Here is a 22,810-nt window from a genome sequence, read left to right as displayed (position 1 = left end):
TAACTGAATTAACATGACATTTCCAGATAAAATTCACATAATAGTGTGATAAGCATGTACTGGATTCCAAAAAGGCCAAGATAGAACTACTCATATTGTAGTTAAGATGTAGTTAAGATGTAGCTAGCACTGACTTCATGAAACACATGGCAAGTAACCTAAATAACACTTTGAACTTAATAGTATATTAATTTACCATCAAGTAGATCAACACACATATCGTAACACACATATTATAACAAAATTGAGTTCAAATATATTTTTAATGTTCAGTGCTTCTGCCAATAGTACAATTGCATAATACAGATTTATAGTCAAAGATGGACATAATTTGTCCAATATACCAGAGATATTATTTTAAAACAGGAAATTTATAAGTAATTATATGCACATTTGGGGGTATTCTATCTTGGAAAGATAGTAAAGCTTATTTGTTGTATAATTTGGCATTTTTAGTATCTATTGAATATTTCCTCAAGTATTTCAAAGATATATTTGAAGATGTAAGTAGTATTATGAGTTATCCTGATTTTAGAAAATAATGTAGCAAAAAAGGAAAAGGGTAAAAAGGTAAGTCTTAACATGATTTATTTATTTAAAATCAGAAATGTCTTACTCTGACATCACTTAAGTAATATATTATATGGATATTGCTAAAAACTAGAAAGTGAGTAATATGTTGTTCTATAAGTAGACTGAATGTCACATTATTCATTCTAATGCCAGTGTTACATAAAATGCAAGACCAAGATATAAAAATGTGTTCCCTAAAAATGCATGAAAATTACTTTTTAGAGAAAATGTTATTTCTAATATTAAATCTTAGTACGAGCTCATTGATGTGAATATACTTCTTATAGGCATTATCCATCGCATGTTTATATAAAAATAAAATACAATTCCTTAAGAAGCATACATAGTGTCATTGTATATGTTTGAATAAATTGCTTTTAATAGTTGACTTACAGAAAAAGATCTAAAATATCTACCTTCCATTTGTATATTTCTGATAATTTATCATAGCTCTGTCTGAATCCAACCTAAATTTGACTAAAATACTAAAATAGAAAATAGAAAAATTTGCCTCAGCTCCAGAGTCTAGGAGTAATGCTGTATTTATTTATTTATATATATATTTATGTAAATATATATGTATATATATGTAAATACATATATATGTAAATGTAAATGCATACACATATATGTAAATATATATGTTTATGTGAATATAAATATATTTAGCTATAACAGGTGCATAGAATAAGAGAAGTAAAATTAAATCATAAAAAAGAAGATATTTCAAACTCACATAGAGTCCAGGGCAGATATGGCAGCTAGGCTGTGTCTTTGTTCCACCCTGCTTCTAGCTTTCTCCTCCACACTGAAAGTATGGCCTTTATTTTCATGCTGTAGGATGGAACTCAGCCCACCAAATCTAAATGTATAAAGAAATCACATTAATTTAAAATGTGTTAAAGAATCCAATTAGAGTACAGATGTTGTCAAAATAAATAAAAGTGCAAACTCCAATTGTATGATGTATATAAGAAACCTAATTTTAATATAAAATTAATATTTAATTTAATTGAAAAATAATTACAAATACATTATAATTCAAAAAACGAAACAGATATGTCAGTACTAACCAAAATAAATCAGGACTATCCAAGATATCAATATAGATTTCAGAGGGGTGCCTGGGTGGCTCAGTGGGTTGAGCGTCTGACTTCAACTCAGGTCATGATCTCATGGGTTTGAGCCCCATGTCAGGCTCTGTGCTCACATCTCAGAGCCTGGAGCCTGTTTCGGATTCTGTGTCTCCCTTTCTCTCTGTCCCTCCCTCACTCAAGCTTTGTCCCTCTCTGTCTCTCAAAAAATAAATAAATGTTAAAAAAAAAAAAAAAAGAAAGAAAAGAAAAACTCCATGGTAGGTTTCAGAATAAAGACTATTAACAGGGAGAGGGTGGTCATTTTTTTTCTCAATTAAAAAAAATTTAATGTTTATTCATTTTTAAGAGAGAGAGAGAGACATACCATGAACAGAGGAGGGGCAGAGAGAGAGAGACACACCGAATCTGAAGCAGAATCCAGGCTCTGAGCTGTCAGCACAGAGCCTGATGTGGGGCTCGAACCCATGAACCATGAGATCATGACCTGAGCCGAAGTCAGACGCTTAACTGAAGGAGTCACCCAGATGCTCCAGATGCCCCCAAAAGGGGTCACTTAATAGTGATAAGGGTATCATTTATCACGAAGACATAACAATTGTAAGCATTTATGCACATAATACCAGAGCTTCAAAATAAATAAAGGAAAGCTGATAGGAATATAAGGAAAATAGGCAAATGCACAATTAGGGTTACATAATTAAATTTTTTTTCTTTCTCAATAATTGATTGGACAGATAGAAAATCTTTAAGGATACAGGAGATTTGAACATTGTCAACCAAATTAATGTCATTCACATTTCTAGAACATACATTATAAAGGGAATATATTTTAGGTAGGATGGCAGTATGTATATTCTTTTCAAGTGCATGTGAACTTTTATCAAGACAGATTATATACTGAATATGTACCATAATAAAATATATAATACATATAAATATATACCATAATAAAAAGTCTCAATAGATTGAGAAAGACTACAGATACTAAAATTACAATATGTTAATATAACAAATAATGTAACATCATAAATTCAACAACGTGGATGAAATGGATACATTTTTTGAAAGACACAAGCTACCAAAACCCATTAAAGAAGAAAAAAATATGTTCTTATGTTTATTAGAGTAATTAAATTTGTAGGTAAAACTCTTCCCACAAAGAAATCTTCAGATCTAGGTCAATTTATGGGGCAGACTCTACCAATGCTGTATATATTTTTTTCTAAAAAAAATGAAGAGACATGAATATAATCCAATTTATCTTATGAGCCTACCATTGTTCTGAAATAAAAATGAAGAAAACTAGAATGTAACAGTGAACTGAAAGGTAGCAAGAAAGGGCTTAAAAAACTTGTGAAGCACTGTAACATCATTGGAAAATACATAGTATTAAGAACATATCTAAACATGACAATTAACAAATAACACAACAAACAGCTATAAATAAGAATCCAACAAAGATTTAAAGTAAAATAATACAGTGTGCTCAATCCAGAAGAGGAAAATAAAAATAAGGGAACAGAAAAAACAGGAAAACCATTATTGAGATGGCGTATCTAAAAAAATATATTAATATATGCACTGAGAGTAGAAGCAAATGGACTAAGCAACTCAACTAAAGGTGATTTTATGAAAAGAAACTAAAAACTGATAGACCTTGAGTAAAGATGCAAAATTCTTAACAAATTTTATTACCAATTTGAATCCAGTAATGTACACGTACATAAAATACAACCAAGTGAAGTATATCGCAAGAATGCAAGGTTGATTTCACATTTTGAAATCAATAAATGTAACTCACCATGTTAACAGACGAAAAAAGTAGAAATATATGATTATCCCCATTGTTGCAGAAAAAGAATTGTCCAAATTCCAACAGCCATTCCTAATAAGTTTCACTAAAATAAGAATAGCTGAAAAATTCCTCAATATGATGAGGGCATCTTCAAAAAAGCTCACTTGATCCTGACTGGTACAGCTTTGATTGAAAGTCATTGTGAAAATTTAGTCTCAAACATAATCATACTAACTATTGCAGCATGAATCCATATAATTAGCTGAATTATAATATGAGACCAAATGATATCTTACATTTCTTTAAATCACTTTTAATCCTTTGCCTTGAGAAAAATATCACTCATATTTTAGATATATTTCATTATTTTACTTCAAAATTCCCTTACATTTTCAATATTTTAACAGGAGTTATACGTTAGAGTATGAATGACTTTTTAAAATGTTACTTAAAGCTAGGAGATGTGTTTCCCTCTTTGCTTAAGTATAAAAAAGAAAAGATGCATCCAAATTTTTGCAACTATACCTATATATTATACCTATATTTGATCTTACATTGCAAAATATACTATTTTCAGCAAGTCACCAGGGAACCATAAGCTTGACATCATTTGACTGCCTCTGAGCCATTGGTCGGAAATCTATACAAGGAAAACCTCATAGTAAGAATCAAAGAGATTATGAGGAAAGAAGCCAGAGGCTTTGGTAACTATATTTTCATGGTAATGTTAAACTCAAAGTAACATATCATGTTCATTTAAGGATTATAGTCTTCCACACTGGGAAGATATTTCTAACCAAACTTAATTGAGCTAGTGTACAAATAGATTGCATCTATTTTGCTATTTGGGCATATTTTTGGTTCTTTATATTCAATAAAGTATGATGTATAAAATTTGAAATAAGACAAAATGAATGAAGGCTCCATGGGAATATTTAGGCTGGCACATAGAAGTAACTTAAAGATGCCTCAAGTGAATGATGTTTTTAAGGAACCTTGGGAGTATAAAATATTTTTCTGTAAGGCTTATTTGTGATTATCTAAATTTGTATTTGGGGAAAGAAAAGATGTTGAAGTTTCAGTCTGCATATGGCAATTTTCCTCTACAGATGGTTTCCTTAGTAAGAGAAGAGTCAAGGTCATATTAATGTTTAGCATTCTTACAGCAAGTATATTTTGGCTCAATATGTATCATGAATTAAAAATAATTTTATGCTAGTCAAGATGACCCAGATAGAAGAATGTTTTTTATTTATTAAACTGATCTTTCCAAGTGATATAAAATACTTGAGCTAAACATACTTAAATCTGTCCCTCTTGCCCTGTATTCTTGAAAGCAAAGAAGGCAAGGAGAGAAACTATTTCTCTGACCCATATTCTCAGGAGAAACCATGGACATTAGTGAAAAAAATGTGTAATACATAAAAAGACAGAGATAATGGAGTTTGAGAATTATGAACAGTTACTGCAAATGTGCGTGCCCACTCTCAGAATAGGATTGCTGTACTGGCATTAAATATGCTCTATTAACATGATATTCTGAGCTCTAACCTTGTTTCTACAGCTCTTCTAGGATTGGAGAGATGGGGACATGTGCACCTATGGTTCAGGATGTGTTTAACTTCAGTACCATAAGCCCTTCACTCCCAGGTATATGTGCTGAGAGTCTACTATCCAGACAGCAGAATAAGATTTGTTGCCCTGGAAAGAAGATCAGAGCCCAAACTTCTTTTCCCAGTGTTTGTGCTAAGAATCCACAGGAAAAGAGCAAAAATCTGCCTATAAATTAATGAAGTTAACACAAATAAATCATTCTGAGTACCTAAGGATTTCCATGCCTCAATTTTATTTGTTAACTGGGAATAAATGAATGACATCAAAGTTCATTTCAGATTGTGTTTGAAAGGGTAACTCTGAGATTTAAGGGTACCTTTTAAATATTTTCCAAGATTTGTTGTAGACTGCTCTCGAAAAGGTAGCACCTCAGAAGCCCCTTAGAGGAATTTAACACAAACTATCTCATGGTTTTTTAATGACAATTCTGTAATAATGTAATCTTTACCAGACATTTGTCGGGTTTCCACCATACGAAAAAAGCATCTTTGTTTCTGGGAATTCAGAGATAACCATGGTATTTTTTCTCCTTTTATAAATGTAGTTTCAGTTTGCTCAATGCTACATGTCTACTGATTGTTGAGCTGAAATTTGACTATAAGTATCTCTGATAACAGACAGCCGTGTGCGTATATACTTTAACATCCCACCATAATCCCCCACTAGGGAAGCTGAGTCATGTGAGAGGTGACAGTAATTATGTAAGGTAGAAGAAACTTATGCAAAACAAAACAAACAAAATGAAAAAAGTAAAAAACAAAATGATATAAATGATATGCAAATCTATAAATTCTCTGGCTTGCTGGGAGAATTTAAGGTAACACTATAATAGAATTTTTTTTGAAATTTCTTTATGCATATTTAAAATTTGGCTATATTTTTGTGTCAAAGAACTTTTCCTTCATATAGATCAAACTTCTGATTTACAACTAATGAACTCAGACAAGGATCAAGGGAAATCCAGCTGGTTGACCATTAGTGGTCATAGCTTCATAATTACTGTGAACAATGGACAGGGATATAGGCGAGACTGCCTCAGAATGCTATTGTAAGAAATAAAATAAAAATAAAATGGTGTCTGTTAAAATACTTTGGAATTTGGGTGGCATGCTAATTTAGGGATTTTAATGCTCTCTAACACATTTACAGTCCTATGTAAAGTTAGCTAATACATTACGGTTTTCTTTTTTTTTTTTCTTTTTTATTTAAGAAAAGTTTTTTTAACGTTTATTTTTGAGACAGAGAGAGACAGAGCATGAACGGGGGAGGGTCAGAGAGAGAGGGACCACAGAATCTGAAACAGGTTCCAGGCTCTGAGCGGTCAGCACAGGGCCCAACGCAGGGCTTGAACTCACGGACTGCGAGATCATGACCTGTGCCAAAGTCGGACGCTTAACCAACTGAGCCACCCAGGCGCCCCAAGGGTTTTCGTTATTGTATTGCAAGCAATTATAAAGCTAAAGTATGGAAAAGAGTTTAATTTTGAAGCAATGATAAAGAAAAAAAAAACCCAGATTTAAAGACTTCATAAAAAGGCTCATGAATGAAAAAACACTTGGTTTGTGACAAATGAGGCACCGCAGAACACTGAGGGATTTTTCACCGAAAGGTTCTGGGTCCAGTAGATAGATGTCCAACTGGACAAAGCATAATGTTATTCTACCTCACCCTTTACATAAAATTCCACTCGAGGTAAACTGCCAATGCAAATGAGAAAATAAAGCATAAGAACTTTCTTAACTTTGGGTTAAGGAAGAATTTTTTACATCAGTACCAAAACGAGAACAACAAAAACACAAAAAACTCCTAAACATTCAGAAAAATGGTGTTAATGAATCTGGGTTACATTAAAGTTAGAGATTTTTGATAATTAAAAAAAAACACAAAACATTTGACTGTGTATAAAAGCAAATAAAAATGATAATATAACAGCGATACATATAAATGGCAAAGTTCTTGTATCCAAACTATATTGATAACAAAAATTCTGTTACACTTCAGCAATGCACACCTCCCTAAGGAAATTAGGCCTGCTGGCTTTTAAGCAACTTATATCAGATTGTTTTGAAACCAGATTTCCCAGCATCAGTGATATGAAAACTGAACATGTCCAATCAATCACAAAGAATCTATAGTCCACCTTGTGAGCAGAAACTTGGATTTAGAATCTTGCCTCGTTTGAAATATAGGCTCTTTTGCTATAGCTCTTTCAAGCTGTTGCTTGGAGAAGCCCCCTGAACTTACACATGAAGACATTGTACTTGCCAGACATGATAAGTTAGACTTAATTTTAGAATATTATTGGAGCAACTTTTTTTCCTTCTCTTTTAACAAAATAAATAGCCCCTAAAATAAATGAAAAAAAAAAGTTAACTGAAAATGGATAAAAAAGCATATACAATTGGCTGGTAAGACATGGAAACATGGCCCACCTTCCTTAATGATCAGGGAGACATGTATTAGCTCTACCCTGTTTGGATTTTTTCTCGGGCCTGATTATTAAATTAAAATAAGACAGATCAACAGAAGAAAAAGCATATAAATTTATTTAATGCTAGTTTTAGGTGAAATGGGAGACTTCATAAGGAATGAAGACCCAAAGAAGTGGCAAAATTTAAATGCTTTATACAAAGTTGAATAAAAAGGCAATTGTGGAAAAGTAACGAAACTATGTGAGGAGGCTAAAGGAAAATAATTATTTTAACAAGGTCTGTACAGAATTCTTTCCATCTCAACTTCCCAGTTGGTGGTAAGAATGTTTCCTTCTGGTATAGGGAGGACACCTTTCACATGGAAATTTCGTCTCCTACTTTTAAGAAAAAGGAACAAGGCCAGAGTGTACTTCTTGCATCTGTTGTTTTTCATGTGCCTTTATCAAGATAGTTAATATGCCAGAGTGGCATATTTTGGGATAGCTGTTCTAAACGCCTCCAACAACAATGTGAGGTAACTATATACCCACTGGAGTAAATCTCATGACAAATAAGAAACTTATCTGACAAGGATGTGAAGCAATGATAGTCTTTGAATATTGCTGTGGGGTAAGGGAAGTGAAACTGGTACTTTGCAAACTAATGAAATCTACTAGGTTAAACATATGCACACCCTAACATCAAACAAAAAATGTAACCAACAAATATACATATATATTTGCACCAAAGAGGACAGATCATAGCAATATAACCTGTATTAATTTACACTGAAAGTAATTTGACATGGAAAAAACATTGTGACATATTCATCAAAAAGGTAATATTGCACAGAAATAAAAATGGATGATATAAACAAAACAATGTGGATAAAGAATACCATTTACATAATGTTAACAACTACAACAAAAAATCCAGACAAAAATCACACTGATTTCATTCATATCGAGTTAAAAACAAAAAAAACACACCATCTTTGCAAACAGAAATGAGAATAATGGTAATCTTTGGAGAGGTGTATTGACTAGGAGGATTCAAGAAGACTTCTGTGGTAATGGTAATGTTCTATTTCTTGTTTTCAGTTGTATTGTGTCGGAGTTTTGACCTTGTAAGAATTCTTCAATATATAAGCTTATTATGTGCACATATTTCTGTATATATACAATATTCAACTTAAAAATTCTTAGAAAGGAAAATAAAAGAAAGAATATTCTAGGAAGAAGGTGGCATAGATGTTTACATGCCTTCCCTTAACTACTCCTTGTCTAGAATATTACACCAATAAATAACATGCTGGTTCTGTCTGGTGGATGTCTTTTTTTTTTAATTTTTAAATGTTTTTTTTTGTTTTTACTTTTGAGAGAGAAAGGTGGGGGAAATGGGGGAAGGGCAGAGAGAGGGAGACACAGAATCTGAAGAAGGCTCCAGGCTCTGAGCCGTCAGCACAGAGCCCGATGTGGGGCTCGAACTCATGAACCATGAGACTATGACCTGAGCTGAAGGCAGACACTCAACTGACTGAGCCACCCAGGCAACACAGTATATGTCTTTAATGTACAAATCTTGAAATCTTCTGGATAAAATGAACTTCTAATCAACTGTGTGAAGAATAAATGATTATCTAAGTCCCAGACTGATAGGAGTCTGTAGATTCTTTTAATAACAAATAGTAGCTAACATTTGTTGAGTGCCAGACATAGTTCTAATAAATTTACAAATATTTTCTCATTTAATATGGCCAATGATGCAGCCATTTTGTCAGTGAGCCTTGATACAGTTTCCACATTTTTAAGATATTGAAAATGTCCAAGTGTTTGCAGTGCAAAATGAATTTCTTCTAGTCATTACTCATTATAGAAAATTGCTTCCTGTAACAGGGGGGATCTGGGAATAGAGAATCATTGCAACCACTTCTGCTCCAGATATTTCAACAAGTCTGAAGATTGTAATTGTGGGTCAAGTATTTTGCCCCTGATTCACTATATAGATATGTAAAACTCTCAAATGTTTTTTGTCTCTCTGTTACCCAAAAGAAACCAATACTGTGCTATACACTAGTACTGAGGGAACTGACCACTATGGACATGAAAGAAAAGTTCCAATTATTTTTAGGTAGATTTAGTAATCTAAAATACCTTTTCTTATTTAAATTAAAAACTTAGGAGAACCAAAAGGAAATTTGAAAAAAGTGACTTTTCTAGAGACATCATAAGTGGAATGGAAAATCTTTCTGAATTATAAATATACAATAATCAAAAAACATAATATCCATAATTGAAACTGACAACAGATCAACAAAAAAAAGCATATGATCCATACTTAATTTCTAGAAGACCAAGTGAATATTGCATACACTAAGGTTATAAAAATTGATGGCAAGTATGAATGACAGTGTAAGAGATACGGAAGACAAATAAAGGAATCTTATATTAAATAAAATATTCTTGCATTTGTTAAAATAGTGAAGAGGGCTTTATTAAGGACTATTGAGACAGGTGTTAAGGTTATCACGTAGAGGAGAGAGATCAGACTCAACTCTGAACACAACATGGACAAGTGGGGATTTACAAAACAGAATTAAGAGGGCAAGTGATGGGAAGTTACTAAGAGAACATAATGGGTGGGAGATTTTTGCCAAACCAGTTGAAGGAGATTCCTGATGTAGGCAGGCCAGGGTGATCATACTTCAAGGATGGGGAGATTCTCATTAAACTGAATTAACAGGATTCTTACTACATCTGGGCAAAGTAAGCCCAGCAAAGGGGCTAAGGTCTAGATCGAGCTCAGAGGAGGGCTCAGGGAAACATGACTACAGTTTGGATCAAAGAGTCTTTGTGGCCTACAATATGAAAAAATGAAAACATTCAGAGTGAAGAAAAAAAATGGAAAAGAAACCAAAATTCATAAATAAGAGAAGAAATATAACAGAATTAAATACCATAGAGATGAAGAAAAAGCTATTTCTTCAAAGTAAATTATTTTAATTGAATCACAAGTTTGAAGTTTTTAAATGTTTTTCCAGTAAACCATTTTGATTAAAGTGATATTTTACTTTATAAGAAGTATTTAAAATTTTTACGTTGTTTATATTTGCTTTTACAGTTACTTACAAAGTTAATTTATGTAAATAGATTAAAGACCCAAATGTGAGATCTAAAAACATACAACTCCTAGAAGAAAATATAGGCAATGATTTCTTTGACATTCGCTATAGAAACATTTTTGTATACATATCTCCTCAAGCAAGGGAGATAAAAGTTTATTAAGAATAAACTACTGGAAGTATACTAAAATAAAAACCTTTTGCACAGTGAGGGAAACCATCAATGAAACCAAATGGCAAACTACTCAATGATAGAAAATATTTGCAAATTATATATCTGACAAGTGGTTAATATCCAAAATATATAAAGAACTAATACAAATCAACACCGTAATAGAACAAGTAAACTGATTAAAAATGGGCAAAGCTATTAAAAAACAGACTTTTTTTCTAAAGAAGAAATAAAGATGGCCAAGACACATGAAAAGATGCTCAACATCACTAATCATCAGGGAAATGCAAATTAAAACCACAATAAGATATCACCTTACAGCTGTCAGAATGGCTAGAATCAAAAAGACAAGAAATAATAAGTAGTGATGAGGATGTGGAGAAAAAGGAACACTTGTGCACTGTTGATGGGAATGCAAACTGGTGCTGCCACTGAAGAAAACAGTATACAGTTTCCATAAAAAATTAAAAATAGAATTATCATATGATCCAGTTATTCCACTCCTGGGTGTTTACCCTTGCAAAATGAAAACAATTCAAAAGATACATACATTTATGTTTATTGCAGAATTATTTACAATAGCCAAAATGTGGAAGCATCCCAAGTGTCCATCAATAGATGAATGGATAAAGAAGTAGTATGTGTGTGTGTGTGTGTGCGCGCATGTGCGTATATATATACACACACACTATATATACATATATACATATATATATGTATATACGCACGTGCACACACACACATATCATATATAAACACACACACACACAATGAAAGTACCCAACCATAAAAAAATAACAAGATCTTGTCATTGAAATAATATGGATAGACCTAGAAAGTAAAATGCTAAATGAAATCAGTCAGATAGATAAAGAAATACCATATAATTTCATTCAGATATGGAATTTAAGAAACAAACCAACAAAGAAAAAAAAGAGACAAGCAAAAAGACTCTTAAATACAGAGAACAAACTGGTAATTGCCAAAGGGAAAGTTGGTGGGGCAATGGGTAAAATAGATAAAGAATGTTAAGAGCATACTTATCTTGATAAGTGCTGAGTAATGTATAGAATACTTGAATCATTATATTGTATACCTGAAACTAATATAACACAATTAGATATTTCCTCATGCCCGTTAAGGTAGCTATTAACAACAACAACAACAAAACATGTAACAATGCCTAGCAAGCATATGGAGAAATTAGAACCCTTATTCACTGTTGGTGGGCATATAGAACACTGTAGCTACTATGGAATACATTATGGAGGTTCCTTAACAAATTAAAAATAGAACTTACATGTGACCCAGAAATCCTACTTTTGTGGTATATCCAAACGAATGAAATCAAGATCTTAAAGAGATGTCTGCACTCCCATGTTCACTGCAATATTAGTCATAAAAACCAAGATATGGAAATAATCTAAGTGCCTATGGATTAAAAATGTGGTGTATACATATGATAATATATTATTCAGCCTTAAAAAAAAAAGGAAATCTACAATTTTATGTCATGGATTATCCTAGAGGACATTATTACTGAGTGATATAAGCGAGTCATAATCAGACAAATGCTGCAGATTCCCCTCTTATGAGGTATCTGAAATAACCAAACTCATAGAAATAGAGACTAAAAGATGTCTCTCGGGGGCAGAGGAAGAGGGAAATAGAAAATTGTTGCTCAATGGGTATAAAGTTCAATTTAGATAGGATGAATAAATTCTAGAGCTTTGCTGGAAAATATACTACCAATGGTTAATAATATGTTGTTCTGTACTTTAAAATATATAAAGAAAATAAACCTGGTGTTATGTTCATACCATAATGGAACAAACAAAAAAACAAACAAACATACAAACCTACATACACACAAAAGAACATAGGGAGATTGGGGAGTTGGTAGATGATTAGTACCTCGATTGTGTTGATAGTATCACGAGTGTATGCATATGTGAACATTCATAAAAATGTATTCATTAAATGTATATAATTTTTCATATATCGATTGTACCTCAACAAAGCAAGAATGTAATTTACTGGTTAACCCATTCATTCTTTAGTAGGATGTTCTTTAACCTCCACCTATTTGAAGGCTTTCCAAAATTTTTCCTGTGATTGATTTCAAGTTTCATAGCATTGTGATCTGAAAATATGCATCATATGATCTTGATCTTTTTATATCTGTCAAGGGAGGATTTGTGATCCAGTATGCAGTCTATTCTGGAGAATGTTCCATGTGCACTCGAGAAGAATGTGTATTCTGCTGCTTTAGATGAGATGTTCTGAATATATGTTAAGTCCATATGGTCCAGAGTGTCATTTAAAACCATTGCTTCCTTCTTGATATTCTGTTTTGATGATCTGTCCATTGTTGTAAGTAGGATATTAAAGTTTCCTACTCTTAGGGTATTATTATCAGTGAGTTTCTTTATGTTTGTTATTAATTGATTTATACATGAGTTAACCAGGAAATTAAAGAAGAAATAACAAAATACATGGAAACAAATTGAAATGAAAATACAACAGTCCAAACCCTTTGGGATGCAGCAAAGGCAGTCTTAAGAGGAAAGTACATTGCAATTCAGGCCTATTTCAATAAGCAAGAAAGGTTCCAAATATACCTAACCTTACACCTAAAGGAGCTAGAGAAGAAGCAGCAAATAAAGCCTAAAGCCAGAATAAGAAAGGAAATAACAAAGATTAGGGTAGAAATAAATGATAGAAACAAACAAAAACACTTGAACAGATCATTGTAACTAAAAGCTGGTTTTTTGAAAGAATAAACAAAATTGATAAACCTCTAGCTAGACTTATCAAAAAGAAAAGAGAGGACCCAAATAGATAAAATCATCAATGAAAGAAGAGAGATCACAACCAACACCACACAAACTCAAGGAATTATAAGAGAATACTAGGAAAAATTATATGCTAACTGGGCAATACAGAAGATATGGAAAAATTCCTAGAAAATCACACACTACCAAAATTGAAACTTTGAAGAATGAAATAAAACATTTGAACAGGCCCATAACCAGCAAAGAAATTAAACCAGTAATCAAAAATCTCCCAACAAATGAGTCCTGGGACAGATGGCTTCCCAGGGGAATTCTACCAGGCATTTAAAGAAGAGTTAATACCTATTCTCCTCAAACTGTTCGGAAAAATAGAAATGGCAGGAAAGCTTCAAAACTCATTCTACGAAGTCAGCATTACCTCATTTCCAAAACCAGACAAAGATTCTACTAAAAAGAATTACAAGCCAACATCCGTGACGAACCTGGATGCAAAAATTCTCAACAAGACACTAGCAAATCAAATTCAACAGTACATTAAAAGAATTACTCACCATGATCAAGTGGGATTTATTCCTGAGCTGCAGGGCTGGTTCAATATTCACAAATCTATCAACGTGATTACACCACATTAATAAAAGAATGGATAAGAACCATATGATCCTTTCAATAGAGCAGAAAAAACATTTGACAAAATGCAGCATCCATTCTTGATAAAAACCCTCAAGAAAGTAGGGATAGAAGGAAAATAGCTCGACATCTTAATAGCCATATACGAAAGGCTCGCAGCCAATATTATCCTCAATGGGAAAAAAACAGAGCTTCCCTCTAAGGTTAGAAACACAGTAGGGATGTCCACTCTCTATACATAGAGAGTTGTTTAACATAGTGAAGTCCTAGCCATAGCAATCAGACAACAAAAAGATAAAAGGCATACAAATTGGCAAAGATGAAGTCAAACTTTCACTCTTTGTGGACATGATACTCTGGAAAACCTGAGAGACTCCACCAAAAAACTGCTAGAACTGATACATGAATACAGCAAAGTTGCAGGATATAAATTGGTTTCATTTCTATACACCAATAATGAAGCAACAGAAAGAGAAATCAAGGAAACAATCCCATTTACAATGACACCAAAAACCATAAGATACCTAGGAACAAACCCAACCAAAGAGGTAAAAAGATCTGTATGCTGAAAACAATAGAGACTTTATGAAAGAAGTTGAAGAAGACAAAAAGAAATGGAAAAACATTCCATGCTCATGTACTGGAAGAACAAATATTGTTAAAATATATATACTACCCAAAGCGATATACACATTCAATGCAATCCCTATCAATATAACATCAGCATTCTCCACAGAGCTATAACAAACAATCCTAAAATTTGTATGGAACCAGAAAAGACGCCGGATAGCCAAATTAATGTTGAAAAAGAAAACCAAAGCTGGAGACATCACAATTCCAGACTTCAAGCTGTATTACAATGTTATAATCATCAACATACTATGGTACTGGCACAAAAACAAACACATATCAATGGAACAGAATAGAGGACCCAGAAATGGGCCCACAAATGTATGGCCAACTTCTCTTTGACAAAGCAAGAAAGAGTATCCAATAGAGAAACAAAACAAAACAAAACAAAAAACCAAAACAAACCAAAACAAAACAAAACAAAGAAAAAAAACAAACAGTCTCTTCAGCAAATGGTGATGGGAAAACTGGACAGTGACATGCAAAAGTATGAAATTGGACTACTTTCTTATGTCATATGATTTCACTCATACGTGGAATTTAAGAAACAAAACAGATGAACATAGGGGAAGGGAGAGAAAAAATAAAAACAGGGAGAGAGGCAAACTGTGAGAGAGTCTTAAATATGGAGAATAAACTGAGGGTTCCTAGAGGAGAGGTGGGAGTGGGAGCGGGAATGGGATAAATGGGTAATGGGCATTAAGGAGAGTACTTATTGGGATGAACACTGGTTATTATATGTAAGTAATGAATCACTGGGTTCTACTCCTGAAACCAATATTATCTGTTAACTAACTTGAATTTATACGTATATATGTATGTGTGTGCGTGTGTGTATATATATTCTCTGAGGAAGCTTGTAATACTTTCTTCTTACCCTTGAGATTGAGGTAGTTTCACACACACGCATATATATATTTCACACGTGTGTGAAACTACCTCAATTTCAAGGGTAAGAAGAAAGTATTACAAGCTTCCTCAGAGAAAGTACAGTTTACTTGTAGGGCAAAGATAATTATATCATGTTCAGGCCTCTCATGCAACAGGAAGTCAACACACAAAAGAGCAATATTTATGCACTCTGTTGAGAAAAGAATTATCCTTAAGAACCCTCTGCCCAACCATGTAACAGTTGTGTTGTCTTTTTCTTAGGGCAAAATAAATACTTCTTTTTATTTTACAATTTTATAAAAGACACTAGAGGATATCTGTGAACAATACCGGAAGGAGAAAAAGGAAAAACTGAAGCAACTTGTTGCAATTTACCTGACCAAATGGCACTTTAATCAGAGAAAGGGATTCAAGATAGGCACAGAAAAGGTTAAAAAAAATAGAAAACAAAAAAAAATAATATGGCATGTTTATTAAGGTGGAAATGGATTATGATGTGTCTAGAAGCTCATTTGAGATTTTTGTGTATTACTAAAATAAAAGAGATATAACAATAACAATGATAATAATGTTAATTCTGTCAACGAACTCATGAAAACACAGGATTTAAAGGGAAAGTTTTCAGTAAAAGTATTCTAACTTTTCTTCTGATGATGGTGTATGCATATTAAATTATATGTAAGAATATACTTAATTGTGTGTGAGTTGTAATTGAACTTATTTTTTTAATGTTTATTTTGAAAGAGAGCATGAGCAGGGGAGGGGCAGAGAGAGAGGGGAGAGAGAGAATCCCAAGAAGGCTCTGTGGGGTCAGCACAGAGCCCAATGTGGGGCTTGATCTCACAAACCATGAAATCATGAACTGAGCCAAAATCAAAGAGTCAGACACTTGGGGCACCTGGATGGCTCAGTCGGTTAAGCATAGACTTCAGCTCAGGTCATGATTTCATGGCTCGTGGGTTCAAGCCCCGCATCAGGCTTTGTGCTGTCAGCTTAGAACTTGGAGCCTGCTTCAGATTCTGTGTCTCCTTTCTCTGCCCTTTCCCCACTCACCCTCTCTCTCTATCTCTCTCTCAAAAATAAATAAAAAAATTTAAAAAAGAGTCAGAGACTTAACTGACAGAGCCACCCAGGCACCCCAAGTAATTTAATTTTATTTATAGAAATGATATTGTAACTATGTAAGGTAATGGATGATAACTAAATTTATTATGGTAATTATTTCTGTATATATACAGCTAATGTATATATCATGTTGTACACCTTAAATACACTATTGTATGTCAATTGTATCTCAATAAAACTAGGAAAATAAAATTTTAACATATAAAAATATATAATTTTATGTTTGATGGAGATAAGATGGTGACCACCAGTAAATTTAAAACAAATATTAGAATATCAAAATGGCTGTTTTATCAGTCTTTTGTTTCTCCATACAAATTTCATTTTTATTTTTACTTGTTTGATTTTTTTTCTCCATATAACCTATTACTATGTATTAGTATCTACATGCAAAATAACTAGCTGAGATTTTTATTGGTATGACACTGAATTTATAGATCAGAGTGCAAAGGACTGACACATCACAATAGTGAATCTTCCTTTCTATGAACATGGAATATCTCTTCATTTAGTTATTTGATCAGTTTATTTCATATAGATCTTTCATATATTTTATTAGGTTTAAGTTTTTACCCAATTATTTCATTTTTGGGGGGTTGCTCATGTAAATCGTTTTGTGTTTTTTAATTTCAAATTCTACTTGTTCCTTGCTGGTATATTGACTTTTGTATATCAACCTTATATATTCCATCCTTACTATAATGACATTAGTTCTAAGAGTGTGTGTGTGTGTGTGTGTGTGGATTATTTCACATTTTCTATTTACACAATTATGCTATTCTGAAAACAGCAGTATTATTTCTTCCTTCTCATCTGTATATTTCGTATTCTTTTTCTTTTCTTACTGAATTAGAGAAGACTTCTCATATGATGTTGTAAAAGAATGGTGAGAAAGGACATCTTTGCCTTGTTCTTGTAGGTTTATTGTAAATATTCTTTATCAAGGTGAAGGCCTCCCCTCTGTTCCTAGTTTGCTGAGAGTTTATCATGGAAGGGTGTTGGATTTTGACAAATGCTTTTTTTTTCATTTATTGATATGATCACATGATTTTTCTTCTTTATCCTATTGATGTGATGCATTACCATTAGAGTTTTGAGAAGCCTTGCATATGTGTGATAAATACCATTTGATCATGGGAAATAATTCTTTATACATTTTTGGATTTTATTTTTATTTTGATGAAGATTTTTACATCTGTGTTCATGAACCATACTGGTGTGTAGTTTCTTTTCTTGTAATATCTTTGTCTCGTTTTAATATTCTGGTAATGCTGGCCTCATAGAATGAGTTAGGAAACATTCCTTCTGGTTCTACTTCTTAAGTAGACTATAACTAATCGGTACAATTTCTTTTTGGCTCATTTGGTAGAATCCTCAGTGAACCCATCTTGGCCTGGTGCTTTTTGTTTTGGAAAGTTATCAAGAAACATTTTTTTAATATAAAATTTATTGTCAAATTGGTTTCCAAACAACACCCAGTGCTCATCCCAACAAGTGCCCTCCTCAATACCCATCACCCACCCCCCCACCCCCCATCAACCCTCAGTTTGTTCTCAGTTTTTAAGAGTCTCTTATGTTTTGGCTCCCTCCCTCTCTAACCTTTTTTTTTTTTTTTTCTTTCCTTCCCCTCCCCCTTGGCCTTCTGTTAAGTTTCTCAGGATCCACATAAGAGTGAAAACATATGGTATCTGTCTTTCTCTGTATGACTTATTTCACTTAGCATAACACTTTTTAAAAAGATACAGGCTTATTCACATTTCGAGGGGGCATTTATCTTGATCATGTTCTTGAGCTTCCTGGATCTATGGCTTTGTGTCTGACATTAATGTGAGGAATTCTAAGTCATTATTGCTTCAAATACTTCTGTTCTTTTCACTCTTCCTTCTCTGGTATTGCCATTACACATATGTTACACCCTTTGTAGCTGTCTCTCTGTTCTTGATACACCATTCTAGATTCCCCCACCCCCCCGCTGGTGTCTTTTTTCTTTGCTTTCCACTTTTCACAGTTTATCAGGATTTAGATAATCCTGAGTACAAAGATTTTTCCTTCAGCCTGTCCATTTAGCCCTCCTAGTAAGTTAGGAAGCTTTTTTGTTACAGTGCTTTTGATATCTAGTAATTCTTTTTTATTTTCTCTTAGAATTTACACTCTCTATTTTGGCCCATATGTTCTTTCATGCTGTCTACCTTATCAGAGTTCTTAGTATGTTAAGAATTGGTGTTTTAAATTCCTGTCTGAAAACACCAGCATCCCTGCCACATCTTAGCCTCATTCTGATGCTTGCTCTGTCTCTTCCAACTGTTTTCTGACTTTTAGTAAGTGTTGGCTATTTTCCTGGATAGCTAGATGTGATGTACTAGGTAAAAAGAATTGCTGTAAATAGGTTGTTAGTAATGTGGTAGTAAGATATTTGGGCATATGAAGTGTTCTATAGTCCTACGATTAGGTCTCCACCTTTTAATGAGACTGTGCCTTCATATTATGAACTTCACAAGGGCTTCTTAGATCCTACCTACTTGGGTGGGACCAGATGGCCAAAGTGGACTGGAGTTGGGTATTTTCTTTTTCTACATGAAAGGCTAGAGCCATTGAAGGTTGGGTCTTTACATTTACCCAGGTTAGTTAGATTCTAATTAAACCACATTAGGTTAGACTCTGAATAAATGGTTTCTTCTGAGTATAGACCTTATTAAGAACACAGTGTTCTGGCATATTCAAAATGGTTCCTTTTCTCCCCCCACCATGGAAGCATGAATGCCTAAGAATATTTTTCTGATACTTACTCTATAATCTGGTTGAGCTCTGGATGTTTAAACTCACAAAAGCATGGATTCCTGCTATGACTGGGTCCTCTAGGAATTTTTGACTCTTAGGATTGTCCACCTTGAGTTTCTTAATTTGATCTTAATTAAAGATCAAATATTTCTAGTTTAGCACTGGTTCCTACTAACATTTCTTCTAGCGGGTTTCTGCTGCAGTTAAGTTGTGACATTTTGTTTGTCTCTTCAGTTTTGGAGGCAGCTGTTTATTCTATGGCCTGACTTTACTTCCAGATCTAAGAAGTCTTGATTTTTCAGTGTGTATAGGTTTTCACTAGTAGTTAGGACAGAGTGGCAACTTCCAAGCTTCTTACATACTGAAATGGAAACCAGAAGTCTCTACATTTATTTTTAACAGAATATAATGTTGAAACACTTCATTGGTGGGGTGGGGGGGGGTAACAAGTTTTTATTTGGCTTATTTTATTTTATTCATTGATGTATAAAAACAGGATTTCGATTAGCTCAATACACATTTATAAATTACTAAAAATGGAAATTATTAATTTCTTACCAGCAAATTTTCCCTTTTGAACTTATTATAATAATATTGTTACCTTGGACTTTGTATTGTTAAATTATAAGCTGTAATTTTTGTATCTATGCTTAATTTTTGATCTTTTATATGCACTTTGTTTCTATTGGTGGTTTTATATTTCTATCTGTTATAATTTTAAAATAAAGTAATTTTACGTTTTGCATATAATTTAGACAAAAAACACAGGGAAATCTCAGATGTCACATGATTATAATTTGTTTACTTTTTTCTTTTTGAAAATGCATTTTTCTAAGAATACCTTGGTAATTGTTCATGTCATGTTTGATTTCCTTTTTGAGCTTAAAGATAAACAATGATTTACTAGGGGTATGTGTTTCAGGCCTAAGAAAATGAATATACTGAAACATGTTGACACAAAAGATGAATTCTCTTCTGCCAGTACTTCTGTCCAGTTGCTAATCTTGCTTTATAATTAATTAGCTGTCAGATCTGCTAAACTTTCATGAAGAGACTACACAGATGTCATGGCAAATTGTTCCTGAAATTAAGATCTGAACTGAGAATGTTCTTTATCCTGACCTTACAATTCTTTTTATTGATTTTACTGTCATTTTCACCTGTTCAGAACAGAAAGAAATGGAAATGGTGGTTTATTTGTTTCTAAGAAGGCATTGTCATAAACAAATGAAGAAATAGTTTAGTGTTTATCTCAAAACTTAAATATGTGTGTGCATGTGTGCATATCTTTAACTACTCAACATTGAATTGTTGAAGTGACAACATGAATTTAAGACAAAAATTATATAGTTTAGATATTTAATATATAAAATGGATTTATAAAATGAAGCCATTGAAAATTCAATTGGAATATGTGATAGAGACAATATTTTTTCATCTGTCACTCTAAATTGTTTTAACATATTTTACTTTATTATTTGTTAAAAATGTATTGATTTCATTTGTGTGGAGATCAATTTAAATGTTAACATTCTTTACACAAGTTCCAATGCACGTTTTGTAGTCATTTGAGCAATAAAATGTTCTCAGTGTACTGGAGTATCCTAAACTAGTAAGAATTTATTAACTTTTTTGATAACTTTAAATAAAATGGAGAATATGTAATACATTTAATCACATATTCATTTCTATAAATATGTGCCATATTTTTTATGTCTCCTTGTAATTACAAATCCTTATTCCAATTTTCCCAACAAACGCTATTTAATTAGAATATTCTGATGGCATTAAAAGTTCCATGTAAATTTTTTTTAATGTTTATTTATTTTTGAGACACAGAGAACAGAGCATGAGCAGGGAGGGGCAGAGAGAGAGGGAGACACAATCCAAAGCAGGCTCCAGGCTCTGAGCTGTAAGCACAGAGCCCAAGACGAGGGGTTCTAACTCATCAACCGTGAGGTTATAACCTGAGCCAAAGTCGGAGGCTCAAGTGACCGAACCACTCAGGCGCCCCTCCATGTAAATATTTTTAATTGCATATAGTTCCATTGTATTAATGACAGTTCACAGGTGTGATATTGTAAGATACACAATGGCAGTAACAGCACTATATTTGAATATTCAGTATTTATGGAAGCATTCCAATGTAATGTACCGTGTTAATGCCTTTTTACATAAATACTTGTCCATTTAAAAATAATTTCTTTAGGGGCGCCTGGGCGGATCAGTCGGTTGCGTATCTGATTTCAGCTCAAGTAATGATCTCCCCGTTGGCGAGTTGGAGCCCCACGAGGGGCTCTGGGCTGGCAGCTCAGAGCCTGGAGTCTGCTCCGGATTCTGTCTCTCTCTCTCTCTCTCTCTCTCTCTCTCTCTCTCTCTCTGCCCCTCCCTCGCTCATGCTCTGTCTCTGTCCCAAAAATAAAATAAAAACATTAAAAAAATTTTTAATAAAAAAAATAAAAATAATCTACTTAAAATAGTTTCCCAAAATGCAGTTGTTGTGCACAAATCTTGGATCAACCGAAGCCTTCGTTCCCCGAAGCGAATAAATTTACCTCAAGAAGCGGATGAAACCCGGGTCTGGTTCCTCCCCCTTCTCTCTGAGATGGTCTGGTGTTTCCGGAACACGACCTCTTCTCATCCGGGGAACAGGACGTCCAGGTACATGGATATGGGAGCGCCCATTGCGGCTCTGTGGAGCGGCTGTGGGGGATGGGGCCCGGTGCAGGCCTCCACCTGAGGTTCTGCTGCCTTCAGCCCGCCGGAAGGACGTGAGCACGCGCAGTCCTCAGTGGCTGCGACGTCACCACACGCTGCCGCAGCCACGCAGCTGCCCAGGGCTGCAATTCCTCCAAGAGCCCTTGTGGCACGTGGAGGCCCAGTCACTGGCCCTGGCGTGCAGGCTGCGGTGACCTTCACTGAACTCCGATGCGGCCTTGAGGACCAGCGGCCCGGACGCCAGGGGGCAGGCAGGACTCCTAAAGTTTATCCTACCTTATTACAGTCAGCACCCCCAGTGCTGGGACATGGCGTCATTGCGCACGTTTTATCTACTGTGGCTCCTGACCTCTTTCCGTGCTCCCGTTTCACACCAGTGTTTCCTTTGCCTACATAGTAAGCTACCAACTCAGAAGCAGGTAAGAGTGTGCTTCTAGTGTATTCAGTATACCTATGAGAAGGA

General features: G+C 33.9%; 1 long non-coding RNA gene across 2 annotated transcripts in view; it reads right to left on the bottom strand.

The window, feature by feature from the left end:
- LOC144616531 (uncharacterized) overlaps positions 1-22,536 on the bottom strand; it is a 39,530-nt gene extending 16,994 nt beyond the window's left edge. Inside the window, exons 1-2 of one of the 2 annotated variants that reach the window (XR_013555893.2) lie at positions 22,185-22,536; positions 1,310-1,435 (exon numbers count right to left, since the gene is read on the bottom strand). This is a non-coding gene — a long non-coding RNA (uncharacterized LOC144616531). The remainder of the gene's footprint in view (positions 1-1,309; positions 1,436-22,184) is intronic. The other variant, XR_013555894.2, reaches the window with a different exon arrangement.
- Between the last annotated feature and the right edge of the window lie 274 nt (positions 22,537-22,810).

Source organism: Panthera onca, chromosome B3 (assembly GCF_046562875.1).
Source record: "Panthera onca isolate mPanOnc1 chromosome B3, mPanOnc1 haplotype 2, whole genome shotgun sequence".
NCBI classification, from domain to species: Eukaryota; Metazoa; Chordata; class Mammalia; order Carnivora; family Felidae; genus Panthera; species Panthera onca.
This window is presented reverse-complemented; position numbering and strand designations above follow the sequence as displayed.